This window comes from Coregonus clupeaformis, chromosome 7, assembly GCF_020615455.1.
Source record: "Coregonus clupeaformis isolate EN_2021a chromosome 7, ASM2061545v1, whole genome shotgun sequence".
NCBI classification, from domain to species: Eukaryota; Metazoa; Chordata; class Actinopteri; order Salmoniformes; family Salmonidae; genus Coregonus; species Coregonus clupeaformis.
Genome location: NC_059198.1, coordinates 40,373,438 through 40,389,211, shown reverse-complemented (window position 1 = coordinate 40,389,211; position 15,774 = coordinate 40,373,438). Strand labels below are relative to the sequence as shown.

General features: G+C 41.2%; 1 protein-coding gene across 18 annotated transcripts in view; it reads left to right on the top strand.

The window, feature by feature from the left end:
- Positions 1–15,774, top strand: part of LOC121569177 (band 4.1-like protein 3) — an 87,131-nt gene that overhangs the window by 7,675 nt on the left and 63,682 nt on the right. For 8 of the 18 annotated variants that reach the window (XM_045221400.1, XM_041879895.2, XM_041879892.2 and 5 more), the window contains exon 1: positions 14,203–14,308. The exons of 2 other annotated variants lie outside the window; for them this stretch is intronic. The gene's annotated coding sequence lies outside the window, so the exon portion shown is untranslated. Of the gene's footprint in view, positions 1–14,201; positions 14,309–15,774 lie in introns of those variants that run through there. 8 more of the 18 variants (XM_045221404.1, XM_045221402.1, XM_045221409.1 and 5 more) reach the window with 3 other exon arrangements.

The window sequence follows — 15,774 nt, the reverse complement described above, 5'->3', positions numbered from 1 at the left end:
GAGAGGAGACAAGGAGAAGAAGCCTCACTGCAGTGGTGCTTTATCAGCCTAACCATGGCTTATAACATGGTAATGGCATGTCAATCAATCAATCAATGGCATGTAAATAGCCATGTACAGTCAGTTTAATTACAGTGTAGATATCTGTGAGCTTTGCATGTCTAATGATAGGTGACGTCCTATAGGCTTCAGGGACTGCAGTGTAGCAGAACATGCATGTCACTTAATGGTTGTGTGATGGTTGTATGGAGCCCAGTCTTATGAAGACAGGAGAAAGGGTATCTGAGGAGAATTCTAACATACCAGTTCAGCTGCTGGGCCCATAAAGAGGATGAATGGGGGAAGCAGGCCAGTCATTGGGACTGCCCTCTGTCTCTCCGCCTGTCTGTCATGTTGTTTTATAGCTATGTTGCTTTCGCTTCCCACCATCTAGCGAATAAATCTGTCCCTCAGATGTTACACTTTCTCCGCTGTTATATATATTTTTATTAGTTGTGATTTCAATGACTCCGTGGGTTAGAGCGTGGTGATGGCAACACCAGGGCTGTGGGTTTGATTCCTGCATGGGCCACACATAGTTAATGTGTCACTGTTTTTGTCAACAGTTTGTAGTCTTAACAAAATTGATCCTAACCCTCCTGGTTTATCATATATATCTTGGTGTCACTGATGTACTGATGTGTTTTTCATTTCATTCTTGCGTCCATCCTTGACATAGGGGCACAGTCATGTGCAACAGTAATGTAGGTGACTGGGTTAATTTGAAATGGAACACTAAGCCGTTGGCGGCGAGGGATTGGGGGTTTACTACAGATTGGCTGTAATCCAATGGCTAAATCACAGTTTTGGACAATGTGTGGCTGGATTGGTCATAGGCTGGACTGATCCTGCAGCAACAGCAAAATCATTAAGGAAAAGGGGAGGTTCGAGAGCAGCAGGGAGGTGTTGAATGTTGATGACAGCGGGATAGTGCGTCTGAGCTTGGACCACGCTAACACATCAAGGAATTTTGGTGATGACAGATGGTCTATGTACAGAGGGCTTATTTTTGTATAGCCTAAGTGATGATATAGGCTTGTAGTTAATAGGTTGACGCTGGAGAGTGGCCCTCCAAGCCTTGGGCACCCCTACAGCACCATCACTTAAGCAATAATACATGACCTCTCATGGGTTATACATTTTTTATCATGGCTATGACTTGGTCATAGTCACGAGGCGAAGCTGGGTAGACCACCACAGCCATTATAAAAATGTCATAACACATGGACTCGAATATATACAGTTGAAGTCGGAAGTTTACGTACACTTAGGTTGGAGTCATTAAAACTTGTTTTTCAACCACTCCACACATTTCTTGTTAACAAACTATAGTTTTGGCGAGTCGGTTAGGACATCTACTTTGTGCATGACACAATTAATTTTTCCAACAATTGTTTACAGACCGATTATTTCACTTATAATTCACTGTATCACAATTCCAGTGGGTCAGAAGTTTACATACACTAAGTTGACTGTGCCTTTAAACAGCTTGGAAATTCCAGAAAATGATGTCATGGCTTTAGAAGCTCCTGATAGGCTAATTAACATCATTTGAGTCAATTGGAGGTGTACCTGTGGATGTATTTCAAGGCCTACCTTCAAACTCAGTTCCTCGTTGCTTGACATCAGGGGAAAATCAAAAGAAATCAGCCAAGATCTCTGGAAAAATATTGTAGACCTCCACAAGTCCAAATGCCTGAAGGTACCACGTTCATCTGTACAAACAATAGTACGCAAGTATAAACACCATGGGACCACGCAGCCGTCTTACCGCTCAGGAAGGAGACGCGTTCTGTCTCCTAGAGATGAACGTACTTTGGTGCGAAAAGTGCAAATCAATCCCAGAACAACAGCAAAGGACCTTGTGAAGATGCTTGAGGAAACAGGTACAAAAGTATCTATATCCACAGTAAAATGAGTCCTATATCAACATATACCTGAAGCAAGAAAGAAGCCACTGCTCCAAAACCACCATAAAAAAGCCAGACTACGGTTTGCAACTGCACATGGGGACAAAGATCGTACTTTTTGGAGAAATGTCCTCTGGTCTGATGAAACAAAAATAGAACTGTTTGGCCATAATGACCATCGTTATGTTTGGAGGAAAAAGGGGGTGCCTTGCAAGCCGACGAACACCATCCCAACCGTGAAGTACGGAGGTGGCAGCATCATGCTGTGGGGGTGCTTTGCTGCAGGAGGGACTGGTGCACTTCACAAAATAGATGGCATCATGAGGAAGGAAAATTATGTGGATATATTGAAGCAACATCTCAAGAAATCAGTCAGGAAGTTAAAGCTTGGTCGCAAATGGGTCTTCCAAATGGACAATGACCCCAAGCATACTTTCAAAGTTGTGGCAAAATGGCTTAAGGACAACAAAGTCAAGGTATTGGAGTGGCCATCACAAAGCCCTGACCTCAAACATATAGAACATTTGTGGGCAGAACTGAAAAGGCGTGTGTGAGCAAGGAGGCCTACAAACCTGACTGAGTTACACCAGCTCTGTCAGGAGGAATGGGCCAGAATTCACCCAACTTATTGTGGGAAGCTTGTGGAAGGCTACCCGAAACGTTTGACCCAAGTTAAACAATTTAAAGGCAATGCTACCAAATACTAATTGAGTGTATGTAAACTTCTGACCCACTGGGAATGTGATGAAATAAATAAAAGCTGAAATAAATCATTCTCTCTACTATTATTCTGACATTTCACATTCTTAAAATAAAGTGGTGACCCTAACTGACCTAAGACAGGGAATTTTTACTAGGATTAATTGTCAGGAATTGTGAAAAACTGAGTTTAAATGTATTTGGCTAAGGTCTATGTAAACTTCTGACTTCAATTGTATTATTGGTTTTATGCAACGGGTTACCAGCATTAAAAAGCAAGATTAATTCCCATAACATACATTTTTCAACAAAACGTGATGCTACATTCACTAACACTGATTGTCAAGTGCAATTGTAGGTGTTCTCCTGTCGTTAGTTCTATTTGTATTGCCTTCCATGTAAAGCAAAACTACCTGTGTAGTGCTGGTTGATAGTTCCAGAACTTTGCAGGTTGCTATGGCAAACAAAAATGGTTGCTATGGAGGCTCTTCCCCCCTTGGTAGCTAGCCAACTACACAGCTAACACAATCATTTCAGACTGAAAGACAGCAAACTAGCTGCATTTCGTTAAGTTTTACCGGGTTTTCTGTAAAAGTAGTAGTAGTAGTAGTAGTGCGTTGCTAGGTAACGACGTAAACGATGGCGATTTTTATGAATGTACTGGCCGTGTGTATGTTGTCTAGTATATCATGGGCAGGATCTAACAATGGGAATTCCAAACCACACGTTGTATAAATTGATTTAGATCTCTCCTACAGCGTCTTCACATTAGCACATGGCAATGCCAATAACCTGCAGGCAGCAGATGGATATACAGGCCCGATCAGGAACAAACTAAACGAACACAGTGTCGTGCTGACATATTCTCAGGAAACAGTCCTTCAATATTCTCAGGAAACGGCCCCACACAGCCGTTATCATGTCTTCTCCGGCGCGCTGGTTAAATTGCCTGTCAGAACAGCCAATGATAACATGATTCAGGGCTCCCTTCATCTTCTCTTCCGTTATTTCACTCATTCACTCGCTTCACACACACACACACACACACACACACACAAACACACACACACACACACATCTGAAGTGTGATTGGCGATGTGATGGGTTTCTAAATATTTTACTGACTGGTGGGATACTGTCAGGCTAGCATGATTGTGATCTTCAGTGGAACATTTAAATCTTTTGGAGACAAAATGTAAGAGATTTGATGAGATTTGTAGTTTTGTAGTTCCCTTTCGGATCCTTACACTGTGTACACACTCTGAAAGATTTCACTGTAGGCTTAAACGGCTACTTTGAAATTAAGCATAGTTTAACAATTCCATGATATGAATGCTTATTTGCCTCAATAACTTTCTGTCAACATCACAGTGTAGCCTAATTTTACCCTTTTGTAAACACTGTTAGGAGAGATTCTCAAAGAGCTTGCCATTGTTGAAATATGAATTCATTATGAGACGCGTTGTTACATTGTCTTTGATTACAAAATAATTAGGTCTTTGTGGACTTCTCACTTACTCAATGGATATTTCTCTTGCTGTTGTGGGCCAACTGTGATTGGTTGAGCATCGTTTCCATTTTGGAGTCTTGTGAAGACTTACTTTGGATTTGAAACAGAATTCTTGATTAGATGTTATTGATGTAGAATGTGGTGCAGATCTCTGTTTTTACTGAAGATGGCCTCATGTTTGGTTAAACATTGCTGTCTAGGCCTACAGTACCATACCCATATTACATATATCCCTTTCATACTAAGACGTTTTTCCGCCAACTTTACCATACCGCCAACTTCTTTTCGCCTTTTCCTTATATCTGAAAGGTATTGCCGGTATCAAAGCTAAAACTTATATTTCCGCCTAGCAACCTAGTAATCATTTAGGTCAACTTCTGCCACCAGCTTAGTATTAAACGTAGCCATAATGCTGAGGTGGCATTGGCACGCACTACGCCCTTAAACTCTTGATGGTTGCTAGGCAGCCCCCGTTAACCATTCTCCTGCCAGTTCTAAACATTGCGAGGCATGTCACTTCTCACCTCTCTTTGCATAGCCCACCACTAAGCATGCACTGTTTTCTTAACCACAAGTGGATTGATCCATAAAGAATTAGTGTGGGAATAAATATCACTGAATGACAAAAATATTGGAATAAAGTGGTATTGAAGGCATGTATCAAATTGTTTCGTACTGAAACTCCCAAAGTCATCTAATCATTGTATTAAATTTGAAGCAATAGCCTACCCATGTGTGGTCAACTAGATTATAATTTCAGCACCATTTTGATTGGGACAGCACCATCGCGCTACTTTTAGACAAGCGTGGGGAATCAATGTCAGATTTGAGTTTTCACTGAATCTCCATTTAGATATTGGTTAGGCTTCATTTAGGCTGGGGAAATGTTAGTTATGTTGAGGTGAGTACTGCTCATGGTCATCTTGTCTGGTTGGCTCATTTATTAGGACATGTTGCCAGCATGTTATGTAGCTTAACAAGTGGATTCTTTTGCTCTTCATTCGCGGTCGCTTAGTAGCCTAGGCCTACTCCTGACCGAAAGCCTGTCACTTAACTGACTGGTCTCAGTATGTCTTGAATGGTCTCAATCAATGTGATTTTGTTTCACTGAATCTCCGTCTGTATAGGCTATTTGTTTAATTGGTTTCTGGCTGGGCAAATAAGTGGAGGTGGTATAGCTCATCTATTCATTTGCTCATCTATCACTGATCAGAAACATTTAGCATGCAATAATGTAGCCTAAATCAAGTGTAGGCCTATTATTTTGCTGGATCGTGTATAGGCAACTCCAAAAGCCCGCGGAGGTTGTGAAATATGAACAAGAGACTCACATGCTTTTGATGAAGATACTCTCAATGTAAGACCCTACGCCTGCTCCCTAACAAAGTGGAGTTAGGGTAGGAAACGATGAAACGTGGATTTTAAAAAGTATGGGCTCAGGCTCTGTTTCAAAATATCATTTTTTTATATGACATCGGTTTCACACGTTCCCGTGACACAAGCTGTGTGGGAAAAATATTATTTGTATTTTATTCTGTTATATTCCATTATATTCTCACTACAAAATATATGTGTGTTGACTGTGATCGGGGTAGGTGTGTCTTGTCTGTTTAATGAACAAAATAATGAACTATTGATTTCATTCATTTGGACGTAACGTAATTAAACTAAAAATATGCCATTCTGAGGAGAGAAAAAAATTAAAACATATAGGGGATTGGAAGTGATGCAGACAATTACATTGAGGGAAGTTACAATCTATCTGCAATATTAAAGCTGATCTACCCCCTAAAAAATAATAATAAAAATAAAAATATGCCATTCTGTTGTTTTGAAAATACATTTTATTAGTCTTATAATGTTTCTTAGGGCCTGCCTAAACAAATTAATAATGGATTTATTTTTGATGGTGTATATTCTCAATGGATTTATTAAAGTAGACACCCACCCACATCTTCACACCACTACTACCACTCGTCCCCGGCACGCAGGCATGCGCACGGGAGGTATAAAAGGCGTATGCAGGCAAGGATGTGGTAAAAATGGGCCTGTTTGTAAAGGGGGTCATATACATTTACATTTACATTTTAGTCATTTAGCAGACGCTCTTATCCAGAGCGACTTACAGTTAGTGAATACATATTTTTATTTTTATTTTTTATTTTATTTTTTTCATACTGGTCCCCCGTGGGAACATATAAACATTACCCCATTTTTTTTACAGGCAGAATCCGTAAATCCAATGTGAAAGCAGTAAGAGTAACAAGGGAAGGGGGATTGCTTAATAGGCCTAGTCTCTCCAAAATGAAGGGGAAATTGTACAGCATCACCCTCATTCATGACAACCCTACTATATTTGTTCTGAAAGACTTGCAGTTGAAACATGTCGTCATGGAAGCTTTTAATCTGAATAAAGAAATCGTGAAATATGCCTTGATTGCTGCTGTGGTGAATAGCCCCACAGGAGAAACTGTCACGTTTTCCTTCCAGCTGTGGAGAGAAAACTACCTCTCCTCCAAATGTCCATGGATTAGGCACTTATGGCAGAAAAATAGGCTTATCCAGAGTAACACTAACACAACAAAGGGTTGTGCATGGTCGGCCTCAGCTCAGACTAAACACGTTTCAGAAGAAAGTTTGTTGTCTGGCTTTGAAAACAATTAAAAAAGCAAATGCCTTGTTCTTATCTCTGCCATGGCTGCTCCGCCTCCTTGCCTTTTCTATTTTACCTTTATCATCTTTGTTTTGACAGTTATTTCTTGTAGCACACTTAAAGTCATTAAAATTCAGTTCCTGATTAAACCGTGATTGACTTGCCCCGCACGTCAGAAGCAGTCGAGTGTTGAATCTCCATCGGCTTGTCTATTTTTCACCCGATAATTAGGAGTCTGTGGTAATGAGTCATACCTCGGAGTTGACTGGCGTCTCATTGGTGGCCAAAGTCGTGTTCATTAGCCTCCAAACGTAATAAAACAGACTGAAACATGGAGGGACTACCTGGACTCTCATTTTCGTTTTCTGTTGCAAAATGTTTTAAAACATTTTCCGTTGCGTGCCGAATGGACACGACCATGGTTTTCGTTGTGTCTCTGCGATGCTCCAGCTCCTCAGTGTCCTTGCCCAGGCTCTCACCCGGCGTTGACACTTAACAAATAACAATATCCTTGAGAGTCTGTGGGCATGGAGCCGAAGCCTCTGGGACTAAGGCTTCCCATCAGCATGCAGAGAGCATTACTGCTTTAATATGAAGAGGCCATATGGAGCGCAGAGGTACTGTATAGTGGTGCAATAACTGAGCACGGCAGACGTTTGGTCACTGCATTTTCGTAAGGACATGGCTTGTAAGGGACATTTTGTTATATAAAGCCACGTGTTAAACATTACTGATAGGGGTGAGGAATTCTATTCATCAGAATGTAATGCATTCACTTTTTTTGTTGTAAACCATTCACATTGTAGATGCTTCCCAAGTGTTTTTATAGTTGAATTCTTTGACCTGATGATGATAGAGTACAGCAACAGGGTGTTACAGGGTGCAATTCCATAAGCCACCATATACTCTCTGCTGTGGAATAATTCCATGTGAATAATATTATATATGAGTATCATTTTACATCGCAAGACATGAACCTAAAACAGCTAGAATTCGCTCGAGTGCTACTTCCTGTCATTAGTCCCACTTGCAGAATGCTGGCTCACCGTTTGGAACTGGGTTGCCAGTTGGCATGAGATTGGCCTACACAGAAATGCATCAAACACTAAATGAGACTTGGAGACGGCGCCGCTCAGGCAACACTTCCAATTTGCTGAAGGCTCTGAGTCAGAGTGCTCAGTCTCTGGGAACCTTCCAAACCATTTCCTTTTCCACTTACTAATCTGTTATGTGGATTATGAGTTCCCCCAAGGGTGGTTTGGAGGGGGGCTATGACGACACAGCCAACCATCGACCCACTCTCTTCTTTGAAGTTTGAAGTTTTATTTGTCACATGCACAAGTACAGTGAAATGCTTAACTTGCATACTCTACCCAACAGTGCAGTATTCAATATCAAATAGTATAACTAATATTTTTTTAAATCAAAAACACGAGAAATATGAAATAAGAGAGGAAGCTATATTGAACAAAAATATAAACGCAACATGCAAAAATTTCAAGATTTACAGTTCATATAAGGAAATGAGTCAATTGAAATTCATTCATTAGGCCCTAATCTATGGATTTCATATGACTTGGAATACAGATATGCATCTGTTGGTCACATATACCTTAAAAAAAATGTAGGGGCGTGGATCAGAAAACCAGTCAGTATCTGGTGTGACTACCATTTGCCTCATGCAGTGCGACACAACTCCTTTGCATGGAGTTGATCAGGCTGTTGATTGTGGCCTGAGGAATGTTGTCCCACTCCTCTTCAATGGCTCTGCGAAGTTGCTGGATATTGGCAGGAACTGAAACAAGCAGTCGTACATGTCGATCCAGAGCATCCCAAACATGCTCAATGGGTGACATGTCTGGTGAGTATGCAGGCCGTGGAAGAACTGGGACATTTTCAGCTTCCAGGAATTGTGTACAGATCCTTGCGACATGGGGCCGTGCATTATCATGCTGAAACATGACGTGATGGCAGCGGATGAATGGCACGACAATGGGCCTCAGAATCTCGTCACGGTATCTCTGTGCATTCAAATTGCCATCAATTAAATGCAATTATGTTCATTTTCCGTAGCTTATGCCTGCCCATACCATAACCCCACATCCACCATGGGGCACTCTGTTCACAACGTTGACATCAGAAAACCGCTCGCCCACACGACGACGTACACATGGTTTGCGGCTGTGAGGCCGGTTGGACATACTGCCAAATTCCCTAAAATGACTTTGGAGGCGGCTTATGGTAGAGAAATTAACATTCAATGATCTGGCAACAGCTCTGGTGGACATTCTTGCAGTCAGCATTCCAATTGCACAATCCCTCAAAACTTGAGACATCTGTGTTGTGTGACAAAACTGCACATTTTAGAGTGGCCTTTTATTGGCCCCAGCACAAGATGCACCTGTGTAATGATCATGCTGTTTAATCAGCTTCTTAATATGCCACACCTGTCAGGTGGATGGATTATCTTGGCAAAGGAGAAATGCTCACTAACGGGGATGTAAAAAATGTGTGCACAAAATTTGAGAGAAATAAGCTTTTTGTGCGTATGGAAAATGTCTGGGATCTTTTATTTCATCACATGAAACATGGGACCAACACTTTACATGTTGCATTTATATTTTTGTTCAGTGTACAGTACCAGTCAACAATTTGGACACACCTACTCATTCAAGGGTTTTTCTTTATTTTTACTATTTTCTACATTGTAGAATATTAGTGAAGACATCAAAACTATGAAAAAACACATATGGAATCATGTAGTAACCAAAAAAGTATTAAACAAATCAAAATATATTTTATATTTGAGATTCTTCAAAGTAGCCACCCTTTGCCTTGTTGACAGCTTTGCACACTCTTGGCATTCTCTCAACAAGCTTCACCTGGAATACTTTTCCAACTGTCTTGAAGGAGTTCCCACATATGCCGAGCACTTGTTGGCTGCTTTTCCTTCACTCTGCGGTCCAACTCATCCCAAACCATCTCAATTGTTGAAAAACAAATGATAGTCCCACTAAGTGCAAACCAGATGGGATGGCGTATCGCTGCAGAATGCTGTGGTAGCCATGCTGGTTAAGTGTGCCTTGAATTCTAAATAAATCACGACAGTGTCACCAGCAAAGCACCCCCACACCATCATACCTCCTCCTCCATGCTTCACGATGGGAACCACACATGCAGAATAGGTGAACGGATGATCTCCGCATCTCACAAAGACACGGCGGTTGGAACCAAAAATCTCAGCAATTCGACCATGAAGGCCTGATTCACGCAGTCTCCTCTGAACAGTTGACGTTGAGATGTGTCTGTTACTTGAACTCTATGAAGCATTTATTTGGGCTGCAATTTCTGAGGCTGGTAACTCTAATGAACTTATTCTCTGCAGCAGAGGTAACTCTGGGTCTTCCTTTCCTGTGGTGGTCCTCATGAGAGCCAGTTTCATCACAGCGCTTGATGGTTTTTGCGACTGCACTTGCAGAAACCTTCAAAGTTCTTGAAATTTCCGTATTGACTGACCATCATGTCGTTTCTCTTTGCTTATTTGAGCTGTTCTTGCCATAATATGGACTTGGTCTTTTACCAAATAGGGCTATCTTTTGTATACCCCCCTACCTTGTCACAACACAACTGATTGGCTCAAACGCATTAAGAAGGAAAGAAATTCCACAAATGAACTTTTAACAAGGCACACCTGTTCATTGAAATGCATTCCAGGTGACTACCTCATGAAGCTGGTTGAGAGAATGCCAAGAGTGTGCAAAGCTGTCATCAAGGCAAAGGGTAGCTACTTTGAAGAATCTCAAATAACACTTTTTTGGTTACTACATGATTCCATATGTGTTATTTCATAGTTTTGACATCTTCACTATTATTCTACAATGTAGAAAATAGTAAAAATAAAGAAAAACCCTTGAATGAGTAGGTGTGTCCAAACTTTTGACTGGTACTGTATATATAGGGTCAGTGCCAGTACCAAATGTACAATGTGCAGGGATATTGCCGTGTTTGAGGTAGATACAGTGCATTCGGAAAGTATTCAGACCCCTTCCCCTTTTACACATTTTGTTACGTTACAGCCTATTCTAAAACGGATTAAAAATTAAATAAAAAACATTAATCTACATACCCCATAATGACAACACGTTTTAATAAATGTTTGCAAATGTATAAAAAAAAAAAATAGAAATACCTTATTTAAAGAAGTATTCAGACCCTTTGCTATGATACTCGAAATTGAGCTCAGGTGTATCCTGTTTCCATTGATCATCTTTTAGATGTTTCTACAACTTGATTGGAGGCCACTTGTGGTAAATTCAATTGATTGGACATGATTTGGAAAGGCACATACCTGTCTATATAAGGTCCCACAGTTGACAGTGCATGTTAGAGCAGAAACCAAGCCATGAGGTCGAAGGAATTGTCCTTAGAGCTCCGAGACAGGATTGTGTCGAGGCACAGATCTGGGGAAGGGTACCAAAAAATATCTGCTGCATTGAAGGTCCCCAAGAACACAGTGGCTTACATTATTCTTAAATGGAAGAAGTTTGGAACCACCAAGACTCTTCCTAGAGCTGGCCGCCTGGCCAAACTGAGCAATCGGGGGAGAAGGGCCTTGGTCAGGGAGGTGACCAAGAACCTGATGGTCACTCTGACAGAGCTCTAGAGTTCCTCTGTGGAGATGGGAGAACCTGCCAGAAGGACAACCATCTCTGCAGCACTCCACCAATCAGGCCTTTATGGTAGAGTGGCCAGACGGTAGCCACTCCTCGGTAAAAGGCACATGACAGCCCGCTTGGAGTTTGCCAAAAGGCACCTAAAGACCTCAGACCATGAGAAACAAGATTCTCTGGTCTGATGAAACCAAGATTGAACTCTTTGGCCTGAAGGCCAAGCGTCACATCTGGAGGAAACCAGGCACCATCCCTACGGTGAAGCATGGTGGTGGCATCATCATGCTGTGCGGATGTTTTTCAGCGGCAGGGACTGGGAGACTAGTCAGGATCGAGGCAAATATAAACGGAGCAAAGTACAGAGAGATCCTTGATGAAAACCTGCTCCAGAGAGCTCCGGACCTCAGACTGGGGCAAAGGTTCACCTTCCAACAGGACAACGACCCTAAGCACACAGCCAAGACAATGCAGGAGTGGCTTCGTGACAAGTCTCTGAATGTCCTCGAGTGGCCCAGCCAGAGACCTGAAAGTAGCTTTGCAGCGACGCTCCCCACCCATCCTGACAGAGCTTGAGAGGATCTGCAGAGAAGAATGGGAGAAACTCCCCAAATACAGATGTGCCAAGCTTGTAGCATCATACCCAAGTAGACTCGAGGCTGTAATCGCTGCCAAAGGTGCTTCAACAAAGTACTGAGTAAAGGGTCTGAATACTTATGTAAATGTGATATTTCAGTTAATTTTTGTATTTATTAGTAAAAATTTATAAAAACCAGTTTTTGCTTTGTCATTATGGGGTATTTTGTGTATATTGATGAGGGAAATAAACAATTTAATCCATTTTAGAATAAGGCTGTAACATAACAAAGTGTGGGAAAAGTCAAAAGTCTTTATGAACATGTAGGCAGAAATGGAACTTGGGGAGATGAGATGACAGTCAGAAGTGAGACCATGTCAAAGAGTATAATTAAAACACAGATAAATCAGACTGGATGACGTTAATAGGTTGTCCTTTGCTAATGCATGCCATGTGCTTTTGGGACGGTGTACCAGGTAGTCAGTGATATAACATCTTCACTTGGAAAACGGCAAGTTAGATACATCAAAGGAAAATATATAGGATATTTATTTACTATTCTTTATATTTTATTTTAGGGTTGGCTTTTCAGCTATTTGATAATATGCCCGTCATACAAATTATTTAATAAAATAATAACTTTTTAGCATATTCAAAAACATGGATGCTCTTCCTAGGAGGTTCATCGTCGTTTGATCTGGTAATATGACCTGAAATGTTTATACATTTAACAATGTTTGCTGGTTTCATAATTCAACTTGCAATCTAAGTCATCTGTACTAAAGTTACTGTTATGAATCTTCATTTTGAGGAGTCTAAACTGATTTATAATTTAATAGTTTAGTCCTAATGGTCATTAGTAGCATCAGACCGTACCCGCTAATGCACTCAGGTCTGCAGAGCATCATAAATGCACTTTTGGGGGCATTTTCATATAAATGGATATCGCAAATATAGTCAAGCCAATCTGGCTGAATGGAAATGGACCCAGATGGCCCTCACCAGACTGAAGGTCAGGATTCAGGTTCTCAATATTAGTTAAGAACAAATTCTTATTTACAATGACGGCCTACACCGGCCAAACCCGGACGACGCTGGGCCAATTGTGCGCCGCCCTATGGGACTCCCAATCACAGCCGGTTGTGATACAGCCTGGAAACGAACCAGGGGGTCTGTAGTGACGCCTCAAGCACTGAGATTCAGTGCCTTAAACCGCTGCGCCACTCGGGAACCCAAATGCCTAACCCTATTCTTAAATTAAGACCGGAGCTCTAAGGACAATTACATTTTTGTTTTCATGAATGTTTACATAATAGCCAATTTTGACTTTGCAGCTGGCCCATCTAGTGGAAATCGCTCAGTTCTGCCTCTTGGGCAAGATTGGTGACAATAAACGTCAACCTGCACGTTAGATAGAGGATGGCTTGGAAAACTAAAGACATCAGCTTATTTTTTTAACATAATTTTCGACAACAAACATAATTTTCATCCATCTGCCTCCTCAACTTTTTCCACCAGCTTCCACTGTACCAAGTGCATACTGAGAGCCAGATAAAACAACTTTACAGCTAGCAATTTGTTTACCATGGTCTCTGGCAGATACTGTTTTTATTCCAAAGCTTCAAGGATGTGCGTACCTGTATGTGTTGTATGGAAGAGCTCGAACTTGAACTGTTGCCAGGGGAGTCCCTAATGCCCAGCTGTGGGCACTAATACCACTATAGGACTACTAAATAGCTCATAAAAAAAAATATATGATCCGACACTGTGCTGTAGTGGAAAACTTATATCAATATGAAAATAAGTGTAAGCAAAAATATTTTTTTATCATTTAGTGATTTCGATCATAGATATAGAAATAATAATATTACAGAAGTCTGAATAAGTAGGTAATTTATTCCCGAAGGTCCTTTGTGAGTGCGTGATAGCTCCTTGTGATTAGGACCTCTCCATTGCAGGAGAGGGGGATTTTGGAGAGGTATAATTTTGGAGAGGTATAATTACACAGTATAATTCTACACCAGGTATTATCCATCTCTGGGTCGTGTTTTGTCCAGGTTTTTTCATAAGATGGGCATTCTTGGCTATCCCAGAATTCCGTGTGACCGGTGTAGTGTGTAGCCTACTGTGGCAAGCTAGTTTGGCTACTGCAGGCAGTGGCAGGATGACATAGGGGAGACTACCGGAGTCAGCAGCCAAAGCTTGGAGGAACTGCACCTCAGACCACGGATTTTGGAGGACACAGGATACCCGGTAAAACAATAGTAACTCCGGATTTCATAAAGGCGACTCATGTATTGAATTCAGTAGTCGCACATTAATTGTGGAAAGAGAGAAAATAGTTTCATTATCGATGTTTTCATCTGAAAATGTGACGTGCGGCCGTTGCATCATTTACAGGAGATGACGAGGCGATTCCCTTGTACAAAAAATACTGCTCAGGTATAGAGTTATAGGAACCTTCAAGACGAATAAGAGATATGTTCATCTTTATTGAATATTTGTATCCAGTATCCCACATTGTAATTTGAGAAATCATGCTTTCTGCATAAGCTACTTTGTATCATATGTGTATAATGTTACGCTGGACACTGTATCATGGCAATGTGATCAAAACGCCCGATGCCTAGGAGCGACTGGTTAAAAAGTGTCTAATAATTGCATTACGCACGGATTCTTGCGCATCAAAGGAAAAGTTGTCCGTTTTATTCTTTTTTGGGAGTTGTGCGCTTTTTTTGTGCAATTTACTATTGCGGTATGCGTAAAGTCTAGCCGTTTTGATAAGTTATTGGTAGACTATCACTGGTGAATGACAGTTATGACTTGCAATCCCGAAGTTCCTGTCTCGGTTTTCGGGATGTGTTTCTGCAATGCGGTGGGTGTGGCCTGGCTGTTCGGTAGATGGAGAGATGAGAGGAGAGAGGAGGAGATGAGAGCGTCTTGGTGGCCGCTCTGCCAGCTGGTTTACCCGTCTGATGGGGCGTTTTTCAGCCCACGTCATGGTTAGCAAAGTGAGAGAACATGCTACAGACACAGGTGGTGCTGCATTGTGCAAGCTCATGGGTCAGTAAATGCAGCTATATTGGCCCATTGTTTACTATTTTTGGTTGTGTTTTATTTAGGTAATCTGTCACCGTGGGACATCAGAAATGGGTTAAAAAAGGCCTACAATGTACAACTATGTTTGTGTGTAAATGTAATAAACTGTTTACATAGGTACATGTTTGCTATTTGTCTGTTTTTATCATCATTTTGATGTATGATGTAGAAACTGCAAACTCCAGCACAAGGAAATGCTATGACTGATTTGAAATGATATGATTATGATAATGTCTGCACCACTCTGCTTGGAATGTTTAAAGTGATAGGCCTATCTGGAACTTTATTTATTTCTCATCTTATTTGAAGAGCATCAATGTGTGTCCATACCAATACTTACTCTCTCCAAATAGCAGAAATGGAGGTATGGTCCACAGAATACTGATTATCATGGTTTCCTTTAAGTGAGCTGCATGGTAGGGTTGTGTTGTTGACCAGTGACCACACCTCAGAAAGTGACTCACTCTCAGCCTATTGAGGCTAACAGAGAAGAAATAAACAAATAAGCATATTGGCGCAGATTTCGGTTGTGCTTTTCACTAATACTTGCCCAATATCCTTTATCTTGGCTAGAGCTCAGCCGACCATTGGTCAATATTAGAAAAATAGCTTTCAATTCA